Genomic DNA, 20,958 nt, shown 5'->3' on the forward strand with positions numbered 1-20,958 from the left:
AACAGGAGTTTACATTTATTCTAGTGACTCTGTGAGACTGCAAATGCTCACATCACCATGGCAACATGCTCACAAAACAGCATGGCGACGTTTAGCCGGTACAATCTTTACCAAGTTTGCCATTTTAGTTTGCTGTGCTAGCATGCTAACTTTTGCTATTTAGCACTAGACACAGTACAGCTGGGATCTGATGGGAATGTCATTAGGTTTACAGGTATCCGGTCGCAAATATTGGATGAAATAAAACTTAAAACCCTATACGATGGTTCCAAGTGAAAGGTCAGGGGATCAAAGTTATTACAAATCATCCTCTGGGGACGATGAATGTGTGTGCCAGATTTTACAGCAATCCATCCAATAGTTGTTCAGGCGTTTCACACGAAACCAAAAATGTCAACCTGCTGGTGGTTCTATAGGAAAAGTCAGGAGATCACCAAAGTAAGTAGGCTTCATCCTCTGGGCACCATTAATATCTGTACAAAATGTCACTACAGTCCATCCAGGAGGAGCTGAGATGTTTCAGTCTTGAAAAAAGGACCCAACCATATCATCAACAGTCATTGCCATCGCTGCTAATAATACCAAATGATACCTATAAAGTAGGTAAAATGAGCTTTTTGCAAATATTAAGTGATGACTAAAATTAAATGGAAGTATTAAAATATTAAAATTAGTGGGATTATTTTACACAAAAGCTGTACAGTACAGCCTTTAATCCCTGTATGTCCCTGAATTCAGGAGTACTATGCTCCTATGTTCTCCTATGACAGGCGCTCGGCTTCCTCAAGCTAGTCATGTTCAACAAATTAGGATGAGAAAAGACAGACAGAAAAATAAGCAGCAACACCACCCCTCACTCAATACAGACAGACTGCCTGACGCACCGTCCATTCTGTACTGGTCTGATCACTGTTGGATCCTCACTAGTTCTGCTTAATGTGTTTTTACAGAGCAAAATCGTCAGAGGGATCACAGACCAGTCAGTTTGCTCTTGCTAGGTTTTGTCAGTGGCACTAATAATGGAAGTACATCCACGGTTCCTCTGTGAGAGAATGTGTAGCATCGCCCTCATGCCCAGTCTCAGTTCAGGATCCTCCACAGTTGCTAAGTTCTGCTTGGGGTGACGCGAAGTCAACGCTGTTTCGTCCCTGTCCACTGGGGCAGCATCAGGAGCCATTCAACCTTGAATCTTCATTTACCATTTGCTCCCTTCATGACTCAATCAAGAGAATGAATTGTATTTTTTGAGCAGGTGGAAGAAAACTGCACCTGGTTTAAGCCAACATTTGTTGTATTTGGGGGTGCAGCTTCTAAGCTTCACGTCCACCACACAGCCAGTAGTTTCCCTGGAAGTACTGACCCATATAATAGACAGGAAAGACCTCGAAGTTCATGTTTGTTTTACTTGAAGATGTTTCACGTTGTAATTAATACAGATTGATATAGTACAGTGTTGCCATAAATTTAGGAATAGTTCAATCTTTGACTTTGTGGAGGTGGTGGCTCCACTTTTTAGCAAAATTTTAATGAACTGAGGAGAAACAATGTTAGCACAACCACACCGAACAGCACATCGGCAGTGCAGCAGCTTCAGTCATTGTTTTCACCAAATGCATTGAGCTACAGTATTGCCGTGGAGTCACATTTGTTTCGTCAGCACTCACAGACTCCTACAACATCAGTCTAGATACCCAGTCTAATAGGACACTAAAAGGATGCTCTGTGCTGCAGTTAAGTGCATAAAGCGTGAGTGAAATGCAAGCTGTTGCCAATGTAGACAGCTCTAATGATGAAAACTGAAGCGGATCTGTTCCATCAGATGGTCTTGACACATGACTGACAAACATGGCTGAAACACATCTTGTGCTGACGAGCTGCTGATTTTGACAAACCTTTACACTGTTGTACCTTCTGACTAGTCTGACAGAAATGAAGGTACAAGGCGGCATCAACCTAAGCCTGAGAAAACTATGACAAATCTCCTTGTGTAAAAAGGAAACTTTCAAAAAAGAGGTCTGTACATTCTAAATATATTAAGAGGGTATGCAATAAGCAATATTTTTGTACAGAAGTAAAATGAATGGAAGCAAATGGCTGGTTTCATGGTGGAAGATTAAAAAAGATTCAGCTTTTTTTTGCTTTTTTAAATATGCTTACTAAAATGGATGGATGAAATGTGAAATATTGTGCTATATAATAATGATGGCATGTTCTTACCTCTATACTCAGTATACACTACATCCGGTGCTCAGCTGTTTGATAAAAAGTACATTAAAGGCTCACAATGGGTGTTATTGGTGCATAGTTACGGAAACAAAGCGAGCCTTGCACAAACCTATTTCCCATCAAGACAAAGTTAAGACAGCAACAAAAAGTGTCAACATCACGACAGTATAAAAAAACAAAAAGATTTGACTGGAAAAGGTTCATAAATATGCTCCTAAAATAAGTGAGATTCTGGTTAGGTTCCTGTTTTCATTTCATTGCATTGTCAAAGGATTTTTGAACCAGAATACTGACATTATCATATTTTTAATCAGACTTCAACACCTGTGACACTTTCCATCATGGAAAGAGCGGGTGCTGCCTATGAATATATGTTTGGATAGAAAATGAAGTTCATAGGTCACTGGCATGATCTGCAGGCTAACAGGGGGTGAAATGTGCTTATTTGTTTTTAAGTCAAGACTGATTTCATTAAGACTGGGAAAGGTCAGCGTGACATGGAAAAGAGATTCAGCCTCTGTGGTGAGATCAAACCACAGATCACCGAGTGAGCCACTGGTGTGTCGAGGATGCTGGGCTGTTGAGGAATCTGGGTTTACTGGTTTCCACAAGGCCGTAATTCACTCACCATGAACTGCTTACGAGTACAACATGAAAACCGTTAAGCCAATGGTGGCAGAATATAGAGGGTTTTTTTTGTTTTTTTGTTTTTTTACTAACTGGTAATTAAAGGGAAAAAGTACAAGAACAAAATGTTATGTCATATTATAGATAAAAATATGCATCCATGCATGTAGAAAACTCAAAGAACCTGTCCGGCTGATTATTAAGCTATCATGACAGGTAAACACCATTTAAAATCAAAATGTTAGCTGACTCTGGGCCTGAATGTCGGATGGTTTGCCCAGGGAAATGTATGTACCTTATGGCTTTAGCAGCAGCCATACAAAGGGAAAAAAATAAATAAAGGGAAGAAAGGATCCTATACCACAGTATTGCCTTTAGGGGACTAGGAGTGTGGAGAGGACAATGGGGTCAAAGCAACTTGATTTGTATCTCATGTCCTGTGGGACAAGAGAATACACCAGTCAAATCCAAGTTACCTGGCCTTTGGCTACCCCTTTGCTCCTAAACAATAAGCTGGGATACTACTAGATGTCTACCCCAGAGGTGGAAAAAGGGAAGGGCATAAAATGGTCAGTGTAAGAGACAGAGGAGAAGGGAAAGAGAGAAGGGCAGAGTAGTGGTTATAAGATGTAAGATTACCAAAAGTTACCAAAGTCAGTGAGACAAACAAACAACTCTGTTTCCTATGAATTCTACTTTTTGAAGCTAGTTTGCAGCATTTTAAAAAGAAACATAACAATGACTGAATTAGGTTTTCTTATCAACATGATGGCAAAATGTTAATACCGAACCTATCAACAATATGTTCACATACACCACATTTTATTTGTTTCTGCTAGAATATCAGCCATAACACAGCATTTTGGAAAGGACTGGTTATCTTTGGATTTCTGGAATTTCTATTCAGGTATTTAAAAATGACAAATTACAAAATGTGAACAGAAAGAAGTAGATGTAAACTTCGTCTTTGAGGAGGTTAATAGTGTCAAACTGTGAGGCTGCCACCATCATGACCACTTTACTTACCAGCATTGTAACAACTGAAGTGTTTTTGTAATATAACATTTTATTTGTCCACACTGTGTTTTTCACAGTATTCAGATTAATAATGTCTTATTCACTGTAGATCTAATTCACTGACCACAGCTTTTATGTTACTTACGTATATGCAGTGCAGAACGAGCAGTCAGAGAAACACAGCAAGAGGAAAAGACGTGCATCCCTCTGTTTTATTTTTTAAGTATTTAAGTATTTCAAGCACGCATGACCTGATAAAAACACATTGCATATCCTTTTTTCCTTTATAATCCATGCTCAACAGAGAAACAAAAAACAAACAGATGAGGACTAAGATACCAATTTGTCTTAAAACACAGAAAGCAAATCTAGGCCAGGCTTGGGGAGGAGTGATTTGGCACATAAGCTCCTTGTAAGATATGCTCCAAAATGTGCCGCCAAACATTTCATCCCTCCTGTTTCATCATCGTTATCAGGTACAGTGATCAGATGCTGTTTAGTACAATACTGACCATCAACCAACCGCATCCCCACTCTTGACATGACACCAAACATATTCAATACAGTGAGTGGATTTACTGGACACTCAGGCATCGAACAAGGGAGCGTTTAACAGAAAAGAGAGGAAGCACACTGCAGGGGTTGCATCATATTATATCCAGGAATCACCAGACAAAAAAAGTAACTGCAAGAATAACAAACACATACAAGACTTTCATTATTGGATGTTTGGAAGTTGCTGGTTTGGTCATTTCCTAGGTCTGACAGCACAAATTCCACTTCCTCTTTTCAGCATAGATGTGTTTTGATATAATCATGCTTCAATATACTTTGCCTGCTTAAATATGGGAGGAAAGCAAACAGAAATAATGAAAACTGTCCAAACTGGCTTGTCTTTTCTTGAACCATCACCCAACACAACAATACAAATTCTGTTTATGCTACTAATTAGCACTAGCAAATATGTTTTAAAATAAGATTTAATGCATCCCGGATTTAGTTTTTTGTTAACATAATGAGGAAATTGTTTTAATTAGCATATTTGGAAAGTCACAAAAAGTATTTACTGTACAAAATCTGCAAAATGTATTGATTTGTTCTACCCTAGATCACTACATTTGCTCGTGGCTACAAAATGAGTGGCTTCATGGTCATAGGTTATTAAGGTTAGGAAGCCTTTTTTCTTTTTTTTCCCTTTTCGAGTTGCCATTTGTCTAATGGAAACTTAATGAACTATTGAACAATGTGCAGTCTGAAGTGGGAATTTATGGTTTCATGGATAATTCTGCTGACAGACAGCTGGGATATTCCAAGTTCATCAGCACTGCATGACTGCATTTTCCAGGAGCCAAGTAGTCGAGAGTTGTGCAAACCTTGATCTCTGGGGTTATTGGCTAGGTGACTGCACCCTTTATTAGCTCCTCAACCATCAAAATATCCGTTTGATTGCTTTGATCCATTGATACCTTTGCAAGCCACACCACACGGCCAGTTTGGCATGCACCAGTTTGATTTCCTCATTTAAAACTAAATGTGATGCAGCAATAAACAAACTCAAATTTTCTAGTGTGCTGCATAGTGTTAACTACAAATGCACATAGAATTTATAACTTGCTGTGAGATCTAGACTAGCTGTTGGCACTTTTTCAGTGCAAGTCCATGAAAGGAGAGCACAAAGAGTGAAATGGAAATGAAATAAGACAAAATTGTGAGTATGGTGAACTTTAAACCTTTTTCACTTGGCAAGTTCAGCCCAATCTGTATACAGCATTCAGTAATATTCACTTTACAGTGATGTTGATACGTGTGCATCTGTTAAAATCTGAAAGAACAGAGTAAACTCACTAATAACATACACTGTAATTATCACATATTGCTATTGCACTGTTGGTTTTGGCCTTGGTGACCTACATTCTGGCTGCAATGCTTCAATACATTTGTATTTATCAAAGGCCAAAGTCGCTTTGCCCTAAAAACAACTTAATTCCAGGCCTGAATTGTGTGTTTTTATAAAGCACTGATGTGATGAGGAGCATTGCAATAAGCAGCCAACTAATAATGACTCAAGAGCCTTTTGGGACTACCCATAACTTTTCACAGATATAGAAGGTTTTAGTGCTTTTTGAATTACTGTAGAAAGGAGTTACAGTTTAAAGCTGTGGTAGGCAGTTTATTTTAGGCGCCACTGGACAAAAGTTCCATAATAACCTTCCAGCATTAGTGGTCTGACAGAAAACGAGACTTCTGCACCTACTCTTGGCATTTTTCAGGCATTAGAAAATCTAGCCCATGATGGGAGACTTTGGCTAATCACAGGTCACTTCAGAGACAGGGGGCGTTCCTAACGACTGTGACAAATGCAGATGCACATTCCTTCAAATGGGGAAAGCCTAGGCACGCATAACCATCTCCACACTTGGTTTTAGTAGTAGAGTTGTAAAATCCTGAGGAAAAACCTGCAACTTGTGACAAATTTCCAATATCTCCTTTGCCTACAATGCAAATTACTGATTTTTTTTTTTTCGGTTTTACAAAACCAAAGAGCTGGTCTAACTGGTGAACGAACTGGTGCATTTGGAGCAGTTTAAGAGTCAGATTATTTTCCTTAGAAAGCAGAAGAGATCAAAACAGAGCTAAAAGAAGAGTGAAAGCTGGACCTATATTCTCCAGAAACACAACTCCAAATGAATGGTTATGTTGCTCAGTGTCTGCTGGATGTGTAACACGTTCACCATCACGAGTCTATAAGGTGTTAATTTGTCAGTTTACACCTTGTTGCACGGCCCCCAATTGGACAAAATAAAAAATAATGTAGGTTTAATGTGCAGTAGCAATAAAAAATGTATTAAAAACATCCAATTTAGTTAAATAAAACCCCACGAGTATACTACAGCACTGCACTGTGGTACCTTGCTTATGAAACAAATTTTCAATGGACACAGGTGTAACAGTAAATTGGTAACACTGCTGGTCAGTTAGCTGAACCCCAGAGGTAATTAAGTGTCAAGGTTCTCTTCACACTCCTCTAACCCACAGAGGGGAAATGGCTGTGGTAGCCTATTATCAAGCTATGATATGACAAGAGTCACGTAAATAACAACCGCAACTTATGTGTTTCTTTGCCTCCCTCTGCCATAAGAGTTCATCAGCTGTGTATTGACATGTTTTGGCTTCCAATGAAAGCATAATTGAAAGCATGGTGGAAAATCAATACAAAAAATATTACCTAGTTTAGATGAGGATGTGAGGTGACTGCAGTAAGATCACAGAGCAACAAACCCACATCTAGGTTCATATCATCAATACGGTGTAGGATAGAGAACAGAGGATTACAGGACAACATGCACACGCCATTCCTGACATTATAGTGTGTCATGAACGTGGATGTAACAAAGCAATACATGTGTGAATGATCAAAATCTCACCTGTCTTTTAGCAATGCACTCCCCTTCTCTTTCATCGCTCTTGCAGTTCTTTCTCCAACCAGTTTCACTTGAACAGGAGCTTATTTATTCATGCAAAATTGAATTACAGACAAATTAGCTCCCATTCCTACCCTATTATCGTTCATTTTGCTGTTCACTCGCTATTATTTTCAAAACTGCAATACATCACCACATCATATATGCTTGAATATCTACTGAATTGCAAGTGCAGTACATTATCTTCCATTTCTGCCTCTAAATCGCTACTCTTCCTTCACTTCAACTGGTCATTCCATGACTGACTTTCTATTTTTGCTAGGGTTTATTCAAAAGTAAATTACTAGGGCAGTAACCAATGCTGGACTCACCTATTTGTGTGTTTAATTGGCCATGTTGTCGCTGGAGTTAATTGGTTCTCTGAGTCCAGGTAGTTACTAAATGTTTGGCAGCATTAGAACCTCAGCACTTTTCCATTAATGGTGCGTGAAATGAAATGTTTGATACTGCAAATAAAATCAGTGATATTCAAGGATGTTATGGTTGGTAATGTGTTGAAACTGCCATTTAATGGGTCCTGGAAGATTGGGGTAGTGTCAGCCGGAACCGCCTGGGCCCTCTCCTGACATTGCTAGTTGCCTCTCCATTCCCTTAACGACTGTCTACACTGATTACACAGACCCCCCAAAAGCTTAAAGCTGGGGAAACCGTCTCTATTAGTAGTCCAATTAGAGTCATTAGCATACTCTACTTCATTTTGATGCAATGATTATGCTGCACAAAATATAAACCTTATATGGAGGAAAATTACAGTCAATAAGGACGTCCAAGAAGAAAATATCCAGGTCTGTGAGGAAATGGAGAAAAACAGTGACAAGACTATGTTATCTTATGTACTGTAATGAAGCTAAGGCTGAAAACAAACATTTTTGGATCTGAAAAGCAGTCTTGTGAAAGACTGACAGGTTAATGTTATGGCGAAATGAATTAGATTATATTTGTAAGGGTCTGGTTCAGGTAATACTGTCTTTTTACAATTTGTTCCTATGATTATATACAAGAAGTCTTTACCACATCTGCCATTGGAGAATGAATATGCAAAATAACATGAAGTACCTTCACCAGGACAAATGCAACTATTAACTTCCATACAGGTCTCTCTTTTAATGTTGCCTTTTTTTTTTTTTTTTTTGAATTTGTGAGCAAATGCAAATGTTAAAACCACATGTGCACAACAAAGTCAAAACTTTTGGTTGATAGAAGACCAAAATGTTTCTTTAGCAATCTGGAAATAGAATAATGAAAATACCATATGATTAGAGAGTGAGACCACAAGAGATGTTCCACACTGTGCTTCCATTATTTTGTGGGAACAACTGAAAAATGATGGCATCAGATTGATTCGCCAACAATTTAATTAAACTCCAAAAACATTTATTTTTAAGATTCTGGTTGATTCTCCCTCGCTTCGCTGAATTAAACAATCATACCGGAAGAGAAATTGTATGCTCAGTTCAACCAGTGGTAACTTCCTGAGAAAGTACTGTATGTCCACAAGTGGTTACATGGTGGCTACTAACCCTGAACGTCAATAGGGCAAATTCACACTGCTCATCGTGGAAACATAACTTCTGAACAGCAGAGGTTAAAGTAGGCATCACATCTACCAGTATGTAGTATCTGAGGTGGAATTTTCCTTTAAAGGCACTAACACACAAGTGTAAGATGAAAATGGAGCTACAGTTGCTCGCCATTTTCACTCGGAAAACATTTTCTTTACTATATCACAAATGACACCTTCTTTGTTAATAGTGCTTGAATTGAGTTAGCGTCATCAATCAATATCATATTGATTCATCCTCACAAATCATGAACAGTTATAGACATATAATCTGACTATTAGCTGCACTGGCAACAAGAGCTGAGTAATGTACAGATGTGAGTAATTCTGATTCTCATGACAACTCTGACAGTGATAAATGGTGGAAACAAAGCAGGGCTGTTTGTGAGGGAGAAGGGTGACAGACAGGTTTTAATGAGCACAGCGGTGTGACAGTATCAGGTGAGAATGGAAATGAGGCCTCAATCTATCTTTGCAAAGGTTATGTCCCTATTTCATAAGAACATACAACCAGACAGTCTTTTGCTCTGTAATTGATTTCCTATTTTTGTGCCACTAAATGGACGCTGTCATCAGGCAAATCAGCCTCTTCCAGGTTAAATCATGTCTTTTGTGTTTTCCATCAGGACTCAAAAATGGCATCTTTTTGTTTCCTTTTTTTTTACAGCATCGATATGGAAATTACATTTCAACACACTTGTTATGTTTTGTTTACGGTTGAGGTTGCTCATTATTGAGGTCAACAACCGCAATCTTGAACTCCTTTACCCAGGGGGCATTTCTACCTCACAGTGTACTTAAGAGTTAATCCAGTCAGATGAATGAGCCTTGTGACACAGAATATGAGTCATGGAAATCAATGCGCAATGTTAAATTTATGACTCATAATTCCTAGGTCATTCATAATTAAATTGAACGTTATTGATAAGGCAATGCAGCATGTCACCCATTGAAAAACCATAATTTAATTGACCTACTGTATGTGCAGTCAAATTCACAGTCATATAGACATGCAACTGTAGGTGTGGATGTGAAGGTGTAGTATACAGGTGTAGGTGTAGTATATGTGTAGGTGTACTATATAGCCTGATAGAGAAACAGTTCAAATGTTTGTAGGATCCAGCATGACAAGTACAATTACTTGCCAGTTCATCAGTCAAAGAGCAGAAACACTTTCTGACTTATCGACTAAAATAAAAGGCGACTATTTTAACGATTAATCACTTCGTTTTCTAAGCAAAAATGTCAAACGTTCCCTGGTTTAGAGCCTCTCAGGTGTGAGGATTTTGCTGCTTCTCATGTATAATAAACGAATATCTTTGCACTTGTGAGTGTGTTGATTTGATTAAAAAACAATTACTTTGAACTTTTCCACAATTTTTTGACATGTTATAGACTAAACATGTAACCGCTTCATCAAGGCAAATGAATCAATAATGATGTATTCGTTAAATATTTGAACCAAGACCCCCATTATTCATCCACAAACCAGATTTGGCATTCTTGTAGAGATAAAACATATCCCCCCAGTGTAATTATGTGTTCATTTGGCAATTAAAATGAATGAGTGAATAAATACATAAATGAGTATTTGGTAGTAAGGTATTCAAACTGATAAGAGCCTTATCGAGCCTTTGGGTTGTCTATCAAGTAAAGAGAAGGAAATACAGACAAAGAACAAGGTGAACATACAATAAAATGCAGTCTCTGTCTATGTAAACCGGATAAGGCTTTTGAAAAATGTTGAAACACATCGACCTTGCTTATTTGTATACAGATAGGTGGACGGTTTTACATGCCTCTGGTTCAAACATCAGCTGATATTTCTTGAGAAAAAAGACCTCTAACTTGTGTATAAACTGGTAAACATGCAGGCGGGAACACGGGTCTGTTCTTTGCGATAAATATTCAGTTGCTGATGACTGGACAAGATAACAAACGTGTCTTCAGAGGTTATCAGGGAGGCTGCCACATTTGGATATATTTTATCAGAGTTTATCTGTTATCTGTTTAGCTAGTGGCTAGCACAGAAATCAGAACAGGGGAGATTTTGAATCAAAATGAGATTGTACTTAGTGAAATCAATACATCTCTCTCTCTACGTAACCTTTTGTGTAACGCACGGACAATGATGCTACATTTTCGTCTGCTTTTAAATGTTAATCGAGCATTTTGTAAATCACTTGAAAGCAGTAATCAGCGTTCATCTCACTAAAATGTCTTGCTGATTTGTATTAAAGAAATGTCAATTATGCCATAGCAAATAGTGTCATCAACATCAATATGTTGTATTATATATCAATAAAATACATATACAAGAACCTAAAGGTTGAAAGCTGAAGAGTCTGACATTACCAACCTTGTATTTAATAAAAGTCATCTGTATATCCCTACTGATTTGCTTGATGAAAAACCGCAGTCGATCTGTTACTGTTGATAAATAAGTGAATGAAGTAGATACAAATTCTATTTTCTATCACCTATGCTTGGTGAGAGAATAAAATTGTAATTAATAAAACACCCAAGAGCCAACATCTCAGATTTATTCTATACCTTTTTGCCAATTAGGCCTTTGAAGGTGGGACCTCTTTTGAAAGAGGCTTTTAGATTAATCATATTATCTGCAGGTTCTGAAACAAGAATGGTTCTTGACCTCCTCTTCCATAAGAATCCATTATCTTAAACTATCACAGTAATCCTGGCTTTGGGAGGGGAGAGAAGGAAGCAAGAATCAAGCCTAATAGATAGCAAATAAGATTAATCTATGATCTAAGTGCCGATTACACTTGGACCTGCCCTTGAACACTCAGGTGTAACCTTGAGATCTGCATCCACTCTTAGCCAGCAATTGGATTGAAAGTCCCTTAAGGGCCTCGGGTGGTGGAGGGGCACTTTGCCAAGACCTTACCCCTGAGAGATCAAAGGCCAAGCAGCTTAACCCTTACGAAACCGAAGGTGTTAAATATCATAGGTAATGGCTGCTTATAACCAATCTGTGGAAACCATTTATTGGTGTGTGCCCCCTCCGTGTTTCTGAGTACTACTTAAAGCATATTTTGAATTTTAGAAGGTTTCTATTCCAAATATGTGCAATATGAGGGAAAAAAAAATACCATAATAAAGCCATCCCTATAGGGTGGCTTTATTTGTAAACAGGAATATAGGAATTCAGGTATATCTATTACCTGCATTAATGATGATATTATGAAAAATCTTAGACATGCTGCCTGGATATATTCTCTATTAACCACAGGAAAAGAACAGGTAGCAGCAGGTAGACATTTGCCTCTGCTCTGAATAATTGTTTTGTGATGGACTGTACATGCTTAACATATGGAGATCAATACGTAAGACTTTCACTCAAGGTTCAGATCAGCAGCACGGACGAAGCGCAGACAAACAGAGACTTGCGGATCGATGCTCCTCTCAGTTTGACTCTGAGGCTGACTATTTGATTAATCTGCCGGGGCAGCCGGGGAAGAGAGACCAGGCATACAACAGCTGATAGTTTCATGCCATTAGGATGGCTCGAGTAATGAAATTTCATTTAATTTGTCAGGAAGAGAGTGCTAATGTTAAAAAGCTTTTGGGTAATAAAAAAAAGTCTTGAGAGATGTGAAGGAAAGCCTTAAGTAATTACTCTGTGTATCTTGGGTCCTCATGATGGAATATTTACATTACTGTCATGGAGGTCCTAAGAGTAATTAAATTAGTGAGGTGGGTAAGCTCTTTATTCCCACATTTTTCTAGCCTTTTTGTGAAAGAAAAGACTAATATGTGGACAAAGCCACTTTTCCTCATGATGGAATTGCTTTGCAGTCGAGCCACGGCGTGCAGGCTTAGTGAATGACTGTTATTTTATCGCACATAAAGTGAATACCACCTTTACCCTTTTGAACTTGAATGTGTGCAGTAGTCCAAACCTTTGACAGTGCAGAATAAGCTTCACTAAACCTATCAAGGCTATATGGAAGATGTGAGACTGACTGTGGTGCATTTGAATGCAGCATTTCCATTTATGTTACTTTGATTTTTTCTGAGAATGTCAAATTAGCACATCCCGCTCGTCTGTTAAACCTCAGGACTGAAGGCGTGAGATGAAACCGCTGTCGTCATGCTAGGTAGCAAGTTGAGGCTGACAAGTGAAGTTAAGGAGATAAATTGTTTGATGAAATAATGAATGATATGTATTAGAGTGGGAACAAGGTTAAGCATGATGCTATTCCAGTTTACATTCCAAGGGTACAGGCTCCATGATGGTGTTAAAAAAGGTCTTCAGAACAAAATAATCATAAATCCAGCAAGCTGTGTGTTGCGTCTGACATCTCTATCAGGGTATATCAGCATCCTTTCTCACTCTATTCGAGTCTTACCAAGACAGATGTGTGAAAGGGCCTGGAAATGTATCTGACCGCTGGCTTACTCTAATGAATAACTTCCACTTTAGGTCCTGCAATGTAAGCAGAAAATCCACCTTGCAGACGCTGGAGCCCCGTCATGAATCTAACCCGACAGCCGACATAATATAAAGGCGACAACACTTGTATGACTTCCATTTTCTTTGCTATCTATTGATTTTCAGTTAATAACGGAGGGAAATACTAAACGTCCGTGCTGAGTACCTAATAAATCCTGTCTGAGCTTTTTTATTGAGGCGAATTTAATAAAAGCAGTGGGCTAGGCATAGGGATTTGTCTCAGTGCGAGCAGACAAAAAACAGGGATGAGTGGGGAAGGGTAAATCCAGATACTCAACACTCATTCAAGTCTGATAACAATGGCAATTTATCCATCCTTTTTATGACTCTAAGTTCTCCTTTGACACGTAACAAAATCCTACATTAGCTATCAAAAAAAGTATGTTTATTTTATATATATATTCAGATCAGGCATTGTTGATATTGTTTGGATGACACTGTAAAGGTAGTTCATGCTAAGTTTAAAGGCGATGGCCTGATTGTCACAAATGTATGCAGCCACATGACACGGCACGATGTCTCGTCAAAGTCCTGGAGGCCTGAGTGATAGCAGATACGCGATTAACAATGAATAACTAATGACATGACTGGAAATAGTAACTAAGTGGTGGAAAACATCTTCCCTCAGGGTGAAACATGTCAACCGATGCATAATTTGTCCTTCACAGACATCAAAACATTTCATTAACTCCGATATCTGTGTGGTTAAAATGAAAGCTAAAGAGAAAATGTCCATGTAATTCATATCAAGGTAAGAGAATTACAACACAACCTCTTAATTCAGCCTCAGGTAAAAAGAAATATACAGCCCAGATAGGACGTATGAAGGTAAAACATGTATTCATGATGTCAATTGTTAAAGGCAGAGGGTTCATTGAGTCAAAGGTCTCGGTGAGGACTAATTACATGCCTTTGAGGAATAATTTAGAGTACAGCACATTAAAGCTTTCAATACATGCCTCAGAACAAAAATAACGTGAAGTGGAGGTTTATAATATTTTAGTTTCACATTCAGGTTCATTACTAGTGCTTATGTCAATGTCAGTGGCTTCTTGACCGTTTAATGTCTCCCTATTACATTTATAAATGCAATAACTGCCCTTGTGCACAATCTCATTATCTAACCTGAAACACAGATATTCAAGGTCATTCAAACAGTGAAAAAATATTTTTTCTCATCCTACGACTAAAGTAGATAGTTAATTTATATTGGGTATAATTATTTTTAAAATGTGGGGAAAGACCAGACCTCCTCTCCATCTCAGCCGAGAACAGAAAGAAGAGTAATCCACCGAGAAATGAAGGCCCTTAAAACAACAATGCAAACATCACCACTGGTAAACACAACTCTACTGTGGACACCATTGCAGCAACAGTTAAAAGCAGCTATTACACAGGACTTATCGTAAATGTGGATATTTAATTATAAGGATTTTAGTACTCATTAGGCCACCACTGCAAGTGCATTATTGCATTGCAACAGTACCATCACCAATCACCTAATCGGCAATGCTACCGCTTTAGACTATTTGGTCTGAGATTAACAGGAGCGCCACCGTCCCACATTCAGTTTCCACTGTTGATTAACTTTGGTGTAGCCATTTAAAGCTGTGCTAGGCAATTTATGTTTAGTGTCATTGGGCAAAAATTCCATAATCACCTTTCAGCATATTGTAATTCAAGTGGTCTGAAGCTCTTGGCCTCTTGGAGCTGTTTTAAGACTTTAGAAAAGCCCGTGACGGAGGACTTTGGCCAATCACAGGTAATTTCAGACAAAGGGTGTTCACAGTCGCTGCTACAAATATGATGCACGTGCATGTCCCTTTAAATGGTGAAAACTTCACCGTACCTCATATTGTGGCGGAAAACGGTGGAAAATCCTGTCACGTTCGCCCGGTCATCTGGTGTTTACCATGTTTTTGCCCACAAGTCATAGCAAGTAGAGGCCAGTAGGTCTATCTGCGGACACACAGTATTACAGGACACGCATACTACATGATACACCCTCGAAACAGGCTTAAGCACCAAAATGACTTGGTTGGGTTTAGGAAAAGATCTCAGGGGGTGCGTCATGTAGTAAATTTGGTGTATCGTGTCGTCTACAAAACTGCTGCAAAATGCACCACTACCTTAAGTGAATTCTGAATTTATTGTTGGAAATATTTGGGATGATCGAAGTACACAACTCAACTCATAGATCTAGTCATTTTTAGACATTTTAATGCGAAAATGTTACATAGTATACCTTTTAAAAGGTACTCCAGAAATAATGTACTGCACTTCAGTAAAGTGCAAAGTACTTGCAGGAAATAGATCGTGCTCAAAATTGAAGCAACAAAGGTGGAGATACCCTGACCCAAACTCAAGAAACACTGGCTCCTACATTTCCATAATGCACATCAATAGCATCCTTCATTGCACCTTCCTTTACTAGGATATGCCCATGTCTTTCAAACATGCCCAGTTTGAAATGCAGGGTTTCTATATTACATTTGCAGTCCCCCAGCCCAAACTGACATGACTCAACTGATGTCATGTGAGTAATTAACCCTAACCTTTCCCTCAAAAGACATTTGGCAAAACAGATAAGTTTTATTAGAATAATAAAAGCATTATTACATAACTGCACACCCACTTTTTTAGTAGATAGCCATGTACAAAGAATACATGTGCTACAATATTAAATTCTCAGCTCTATCAAGATCACAGACAGATGCTACTGTTTCCCCTGGGGTGAGTCTTTGACACTAAAGGACAGACACTGAAGGAAGTTTTGCCTTAAAGGACCAGTGTGTAGGATTTAGTAGTGGTGAGGTAGTAGACTGCTACGCTCTCTAGAGCCAGTCTTTGGTTTGTCCTTTCTGGGCTACTGTAGGAACATCTGTGAAAGAGGACCTGCCCCCTATGCAGATATGAGGGGCTAGTTTCATTCTAGTTTCAGATACACGAAGGAAAACATAACTATGTATCTTATTTTTCATTTCTGCCAATAGATCACCTTGAATCTCACACACTGCTTAGGGCACCTTTAAGCTACCTAAGAACTAAGAAGTAGTCATGCTAACACTAAATCATTGAGCAGTGTCAATGTGGTGAGGTGCTACTCGCCTCCCTGGTTTGGTAGCCTAATGCTGTCTTGCAAAATCAATGAACAGTCATGTCTAACGTTGGTATTCCGCAATTGATGGATGGCCACCAGTATCTTAACGTTACTGCTTTTACACCTTAAATCCCAGATGAACGGTAGGTAGGTCCATCCTTTCTCGTTCCTTCCTCTGTCTAATATACACAGGGAGAGAAGTGGACACAATAGTTTTTTGAGAAATTTCAGTGTCAAAATGAAAACTTTGACCTGCTGGTGGCGCTAGAGGAAAAGTCAGGGGATCACAAAGTCACAATGATTCTTCCTCTGGGAACCATGAGGGTTAAATTTCAATGTCAGTCCATGCAAAAATGTCGAAATAAATTTAACTAATATTACTGCTATCAGTAGTAGTAAAACTGATTTCATTGAACTGGAAGAGCTGCACAGAGTTATTTCAAAATTCAGGGTTAAGGCCTTGATTTGGGACTTGACTCCGATGCTAAGAACTGTGTGACTTTATTTATCGCACACCAGCTCTGATAAATCAGGGAGTACCCTTCAGCAGTTCAACCTGGGAATACCTTTGACGCAGACTGAAATGTTCACTTAATATCAGTATTTTTTAACAAGTAGACTGAATAAAAGTAGATTTAATCACAGCTTTTTTTGACTCAGCAAAGGAGGACTTCTCTGCAGGCCTCACAAATATTAAATAATCATCCATTACAAATGCTTTTGGAGGTTGTTTGCGAATTTATAGTGTAAACATTGCAGTGATATTGTGTTTTTCCAAGTCCCTGCAGCAAAGAGTTCTCAACATTTACTATGCCTCTCTTTGATTTCCTTACCGCCCTTTTGTCTGCATGAGAAAAAGCCATTCGGGGTCAAGCCAGTAAAGGGCTACGCTTGCAGTGGCTACACTTTCTCACCATTGAAAGCTAGAGCAATAGATTAACAGACAATTGATTCAGGGGAAGAGGGAAACCAGGTATACAGCCATGATAACCTGTACAGGTCAAGTATCAACATCAGTGACGATTACGATTATCTGCAATTACAATTCCATGCCAAGTGCAAAAGAATGAACAAGTAGTGTTTAGACTAAATAGGTTGGACTAAAACAATTAGAAAGCAACACTGATGCTTAAAAACGACATGCTCTTTGACTTTTTATCTAAATACTTTGCAAGCAGAGCGATAACATTGTCTACATGCGTGGTTCTCAACCTCCTGGGTTAAGGCACTGAAGCACGCTTTCAGAAATGTGGAAAAAGAAAAAAAAAAATCCCAGACACTCCAAGTTATTGGCAGTTAAAAATAATAATAATAATAATGTGAAGTCTTTTTGTGCCACCATTTAAAGTATGCTCTTCCGGGTAAGCAAGCACTGGGTGGGAGGCAGAGTACAGTGCTCAGACTGAAACATCTAGACAAGCAAATTCACACTCATTTTCATAATTTAGAGGTTTCATTTCATCTGAACTGCTTGTCTTTGGCCAGTGGGAGGAAACTGGAGGACAGGAAGAACCTCAGTTGACGACGGAGTGAACAAAACCTACATTAAACCAACCAGGCAACAGGCTTAACTTTAAGAAATGTTAATTATATTACAACCATTTATAAAATTTATCTTGATTCTGCTGTTTCTCTATATTTATAGCAAATGTCAGTTGTATTGAAGAGTCAGCGTGGTGTTGGCAGTCTTTACACTGGGTGCACAGATTCTGAAGAGAGACAACACTAGGTCAAGTCTTGATCTGCACAGAGAGCAGAGTCTCAAGTAATTGAGTGGAGACATTTTAATAATCCAAGTTATAAACATCAAGTACATCAGCTTACAGGACTCACAAACATATGGTAATTAACTTTTACTGCACTGATATAATATATTGACACCCCCCCCTCCCCCCAACACACACACACAAAGCCATTACCATATTGCATGAGAGGAATCATTTGCTTGATTGGACGTAGCTTTTAAATACTGAAGAGCTCCAGGAACCCAGTGGAGGTCTTTTAATGTCCTCCGTCATGAGCAACCTACAAATTAGTATCTATGAAAGATTCACAACATGTCCTTAACTGAAGCAGCAGAGGTGTCAGCTTCCAGTGCCAACATCTGTAGGCCCTACTGTAATATAGACGAAGGGCATATTCCAGCTGCAGGCCAGTAAAACTTTTTCCTTAAATCAGTGACTATCCAAAAATATTCACAATAAACAGGACTGAGAGTTCTGAATTCAACCATGTTTTTACCACATATTAGCACACATTTAATATGATTTACGTTGATATGGCAAACTGGTGCTTATTTACATATTCAGCTGATACAGAGCAACATTAGCATTCATTTCCAGTTGTGTTTTTGACCGGCGGATGAATTCGGATTAAGTTCAATATTCAGTCTCATTTTAAGTCCCGGAAATATAATAACCTTTAACCCTTAAATGCTCCGCAATGTTCATCAACTACTTGCAACCATTTGGTGCCGAGCAGTTAGTATACAGTTGGTTTTCAAAGCTTTTAAAAACAGCTGCCTGCTGTGGCCAAAGAAACGATGCTGATAAGAGCCGAAAGACTGAAAAAAACAGTTAAGATCAGGTGGGTCAGAAACTAAAACACTGAGCTGAAAGACCCCATCTATTGCAATGTTTTGGCTTTGACTCAGTGAGTTTACTTTCATCAGTTCACTCAACCCAGTAGATCTCAGAAATTCTTACTTTTTAAACTTTGAAGATTTTGTTTGAAAGAAAAAATAAACATTTAGTGACAGACCTTTTGGGGTTTGCTTCAGAGGCCAAAACAAAATCAAATTGCCTTGAAATTTTGAGCTCTCTGACTTTTTTGTTTTGACAGTGCAGGAATGTTCTGCTCATGATTCTGTCTAAAAATGAAAATTCACAGAAAAGTTGAGAATTGTCCCAACTCTCAAGTACACTTACTAAAACAACCTTTAACAGACTGTAAAATCCTGCTGATGATAAAAATCATTTGCTCAGAAGCTTGCATTTGTTTTGAGGAGTGTGTCTGTTCACTTTTAATAAGGCAAGCAGCCGGCACAACAGTTTCCTGTGTTTTAGAGCTAGTGGTGCAAAACCTTCTCCATCTACTCAGCTGCTATTATTCTGTCAAGAGCTGCTGTGTTTTTCAGAGGAAAGGAAGTTATTTCATTTCCACCTTTTGTCTGTGTCTGAATGCAAGCGACGCTCCTTCAGCAATATTCACTTGTTTCAACTCCCCTCTCCATCCTAACCAAAATATACAACCTTTCTTTGCCCTATAACTCTCGTTGGTCCCAGAAAAATAGGAATTTCCTCAATTGCTGTGATTCCCCACACCAGATTTCAGCATTTTTTTTTTCCTCGTAGCTTCAGCTGATTCCTGCCTTTCCATCAGACTGCCTGTAGAGTGACTGTAAGATGAGGGGAAACACAACAAAGCAGATGCCAACAAAATATCTTCAGTGTTGAATGAAAGGTTGTAAAACCCTTGTTGGTTTTAGAAAACTCTTCAAAATGTGTTTCTAAGAAGTGCTTGCCTACCAGAAGTGTATCCTGACAAGCAGCATTAATAAATAAAGCATGTTCATGGGAATATTTGTACATATTTGGCCCCTTTGGACCCCTGGCTTTGATTTTATAAAAACTGGGCCCAAGTGCAAACAAAAGTACAAAACTCAGAGTGGAAGCACAACTTCTCAGTTGTGGCAACAACAGGCTCAAACACAACCTGGGCCAATGCGGTGCAATCTGCAAAGATTCTGGCGTAGAATTACCAAATGTTATTAATAAGATAAAAGAGCATGTATAGTGTGGGAGGACTTTAATCATGGCCAATCAAATCTGCTGTAAAATCTGTCCAATGCAAAGATGAACAATTTCCTTGTGGGTTAGGAGAAAAGTTCAGTCTGGCTTCAATGAAATGTTGAATTCAGGTTTCAGGTCACACTTGAATAATGATGTCATTCTAAAAACGTGAGCCATAACATTCGTAAGATTCACTTAAAACTTCACTCATATTGTGATCCTCTGTGCAAAATTGGAAAGTGGGCCTGGTATCATCGTGCAATACTGCTGTGGTGTTTTTTGATTTGATTGCAATGTGTAAAAATGCAAACACGGCATGAAAAATCTGTATGTGCCTCCATCACGCAGCAACCACCAAGGCTGAGTGAAATCAGTGCACAGATAGCTAAAGTCGCAGTTCATCTGATGGTTGCTACATACCTGCACCAAGACAACACCACTAATTACAAAGTCAGTTTAAAAAAAAAAAATCCCCGCCCTAAACAATCAGTTTTTCCAGGTCCCCTTAAAAATGTCTAATTATAGTCATCAAGTCAACTTTATGTTTACACTGTGGTATAGTAGCTGCTGACTTTGAGCTACAGTATGTTAGTTCTACAACCACTGAGCTAACGTGACTGGATGGTTTCTCAGTCGGCTGATTTTGGAGGCACTTTGGGTCTCCCCTCGGAGGCCAG

This window comes from Chelmon rostratus, chromosome 6, assembly GCF_017976325.1.
Source record: "Chelmon rostratus isolate fCheRos1 chromosome 6, fCheRos1.pri, whole genome shotgun sequence".
Classification (NCBI taxonomy): Eukaryota; Metazoa; Chordata; class Actinopteri; order Chaetodontiformes; family Chaetodontidae; genus Chelmon; species Chelmon rostratus.